Genomic DNA, 4,287 nt, shown 5'->3' with positions numbered 1-4,287 from the left:
AAAGCTGAGTTAAAAAAAAGTCTATGAAATTACACAGCTTATTAGGGGTTGAAATGTACTTGAGAGCAGAAATGTTATCTCTCAGTTTCTTAAGTTTCTGACCATTTTTTTTTTAATTGAATCACTGTGAGCTACAGTTACAAAGCTTTCACGTTTGAGTTTCGGTCATACAATGATCGAATATCCATCTCTCCACCAGTGCACATTTTCCACCACCACTGTCCCCAGTATTCCCCCTGCCCATCCCAACCCCCTCGCCCCCTGCGCCTCTATGGCAATTTCTCCCACACTCTCTACTTTTCAGCATTATGGTTTGCTTGAATTTTTCCACTACCATTCAAGCCTGCCTTGCCAGGGGCAGATGCAGATACTGTATTATCTATTGCAGATACTTTACTATCTATTGCTTACTATTAATAACACGAGAGGTCACATGACCACAAAAGCAACCACACACTTCTGGAATTCTAAAATTGTAAATGGTTGGGTCCAGAGACATCTCTGTAGGGAGCTAATACATTTTGAGATTCATTTGGGAGTCTCTGAATCAAGACTGTTGATGCACTGAGATGGCGCCTGGAGGCAGATTGTGGGCATGACAGCCAGGATCCCAAGAGGGCAGGGAGACTTGGAGGGACAGCCCATCTCAGCTACTGCCATGTGGCCTGGAGTCTTAGTCCTGGAATCCGCATACCTGGGTTTTGCTTCTGGAAACTCGTGGCCACAGGGGTTTTATCTGGAGCGGGCAGAGAGGGCAAGTCTGTTCTGTCTGAAGTGCCCCAGTAGAATTGGCTCAGTAAGAGGTCCGGAAAGATCTCCGGTGATCTGTTGCCTGACCAGTTCTTTCTGTAGTCTAAGAGACCATGTCATGTAGGGTTTGGTCAGTCCAGGCTAGGGACCTATAAAAGGAAATAGATATCTCTTAAAAGAAAAATACAGGGAAATTAGAAATATAGAGGAAACAAAACAAAAATTAAGCTGACAAAGGTATAAAAAGAATTAAGAATAATAAGAGAAATATAGGAGATCTAAATATCACAGTCAAATACTATTTTCCTTTGGAAGCATCAAGATTACACAAAAATACTGTAGGCTATATATCTCAGCACACAAGTCTCAACCTTTAACAACATGCTACTAATCTCTAATAGAAAGGCTTATTGGCTCCTGGGTGAAATACAACAATCTTCACACATTTTTCTCTAAGAAAACTTTTTTGGATCATTTTTAGTGGATTATTCATAACAAGAAATACAAAACAAATTACTTTGGTTCTGCTTTGGGGGCAGGGTTTGGGGTTTGGGATGGAAACACTTGAAATATGGCTATGGGAAGCTGTAATGGTGGTGAAATTCATGTTCAAATATTATATTCACGGTATATATATCACGGTACTCCTGTTGTTCATCAATTTTGCTCGAGCGGACCCAGTAACATCTCCATCATGAGACTTGTTGTTACTGTGTTTGGCATATCGAGTACGTCACGGGTAGCTTGCCAGGCTCTGCCGTGCGGGGTTCAAATATTATATGTAATCAATTATTGTGAACAACTTTATAAAAATAAAATTAAAAATACTGTAGGACCTCAATATATGGATTACGTTTTTATGCTAATAATTTTCTTAGGTAATTAATTTTAAGTAAAATAGTAAATATAGAGAATAAGGTTCAGGATACTGTCATTTATTATTTTTTTGTTTTTGTCTTTTGTTCTTATCTTTTCCATTCACATTTTAACTCATTTACGACACCAATATAATAATATAAAGTTCCTAAGTTTAAAAATTACAAAGACAATAGTGGAAAAGAAAAATTACATCTCGTTCCTTTGAATTTACATTTCAAACCATCTCTATATAAATCAAGACAAAGTGAATCTTCTAGCAAAGTGAAGTTTCTGTCTGCACAGTTCATTTTGACAAATCAGTTTTATGTTCACAGTTTCTATGCAGAAAGACCATTCAACATAGTAATATCCATTCATTAAACAAACTTAGCAGTTTACAAAGAAACAATCTTTAATCTGATAAGCAACTATAAAAAGCAGTGAGATAGTATCATGAAAATAATATTCAATGATATAATTTGAGGAAAAGGGTACCAATGTAAAATCAAAATGTCCACCATTCAGGAAAAAAATCTGTACTCAGAAGCTAATATAATGTACAAAATAATCTAGTACAAGTAAGTAATTCAACTAGATATGGGGCCCAAGAACTCAATATAGTAATTACTTTTTAAATTATTCTAATATTGTTGCTATATTTAAACTTGTAATCATATGCTTTCTATGTATTCTAGCCTCTGACTTAACAGTTTGCGTAGACAAATATATTCACCCATGTCTGTTTGTGAATATAGAACAGATTTCTTTTAGCTTGCCTCAGACAGAAATGTTTATCTCAGAGGACTGAACTCACCTTGCTGGTGAAATCGGCCAGGTCCACATTCAGACTCCTTCACCAGACAACTGAACGGCAGCTGTCGTTTGAGAAAATTATGGTTTTCTCAAATATTCAAATTTAGTGGGGTGACACAAAAGCAGACTTCTGAGTAGCTGTTTACTATTTTTTACTGTTTTTGGACCATTCCTGGTGGTAGTTTATGATAACAGTAATGAATTCATCAGGAATGTCTTCTTACTGTTCAATCTTTTCTAATTTTCTTTCTTTTCTATTTGGAGATATTCAATCCTGTATTATCTATTATATGTGCCATAAATACATATTTATGCGTTTTACTTTTGTCTTTAATAATTTTATTCATCCCTGGATTCACATATTTTTCTACACAGAATAAGCCAATTAGTTCTCCACTCCGCCAATTTATTTTGTCTCCAGAAGAGATCTCTGCAGAATTTAATTCCTTTTCACTAGATCACTGATAAGCCAATTAGTCCTCCACTCCGCCAATTTATTTTGTCTCCAGAAGAGATCCCTGCAGAATTTAATTCCTTTTCACTAGATCACTGATCTACTTCCCAAGCTTTAAAAAGGTTTGTATTGTGACATATATAAAAGATAAAATTGACATCTTCAGGGGCTGGAGTGATAGCACAGTGGGTACAGCATTTGCCTTGCATGCGACCGACCCAGGTTGAATTCCCAGCATCCCATATGGTGCCCTGGAGCACCACCAGGAGTAATTCCTGAGTGTAAAGCCAGGAATACCCCTTGAGTATCACAGATGTGATCCAAAAAGCCAAAAAAAAATTGATATCTTTGTTCTTATGTGTTCAGCGATGTTAACTACAGTGATGATGTCGTGCAACCAACTGCCTTTCATCTTCCTCTCCCCTTCCTTCTGCAGGGTAGAGACTGCTCTGTAAATAATGCACATGCTTTTCCCTCTTCTCTCCAGGAACCTGCAACCACTACTCTGTTCTGTTTCTAAGATTCCAGCTACTTATTAGAGTTCCTGTCTAAGCTCATTCAATGTGTGTTTCTCTGTTTCTCACTGATTTGTTCACTTAGCAGCATGTCTTTAGTGTTCACCATGTGTCAGAATTTTCTGAGAAGCTCAGTAGTGATCTGTTTTATGTCTATACAGCATTCTGCTACTTCCTCTTCTACCACTAGACACTTGTGTTGCTTCTTCTATGCTTGTGCTATTGTGAATAATGCTGTGTGTTTGGTTGTAATATCTCTTTTTGACTCTTTTCAGTCTTTTGGGCATCTACCCTGAAGTCAAACAGCTGTACTATATGGGAATCTTATTCTGATTTTTGTCTTTAGAATTTTATTTTAAATTACTACTACTACTATTATTATTATTATCATCATTATTTTCTATTTGGGGAGATATGGGTCCTGGAAGTAAGCCAGACCAAAAGGGTCCGTATTTAGAGAAGATGCTGAAACACTGACAGATATGGTTTCAGAGTATGTAGGGGGTCTGGTATGTTTTCTACGGAATAAACCTTCCTTACGTGGGAGTCAACAGGGTCAGTGCTTAATGGTGTGTCTGGACATCAAGTCCTGGACATGTGTCAGGAAGGAGGTGCCTGCAATTCTCTGTCACGCCGTGACCTGGAAGTACTGTGTCACCTGCTCCCAGGCTGCTGTCTTTCCCATCGTCTTTGTGAGGGTCCAGCTCTGACTCCAGGCTTTCTGTTTGTTCCCATTTGACTTACTTGTGCTTTATTGACTTCTCCACCTAGGAGCCCTTGGGTCTAATATTTTTCCCTCTCTCTTTGTTTGTGAGCACTGAGGCTAGTATGTGTATGGATTTGGGTTTTATACATAATTAGGTGGTGATGGCAGGAGTGGAAAGGGGGGTTGGACTA

This window comes from Sorex fumeus, unplaced genomic scaffold (genome assembly GCF_029834395.1).
Source record: "Sorex fumeus unplaced genomic scaffold, SorFum_2.1 ptg000239l, whole genome shotgun sequence".
In the NCBI taxonomy this organism is placed as follows: domain Eukaryota; kingdom Metazoa; phylum Chordata; class Mammalia; order Eulipotyphla; family Soricidae; genus Sorex; species Sorex fumeus.
This window is presented reverse-complemented; position numbering follows the sequence as displayed.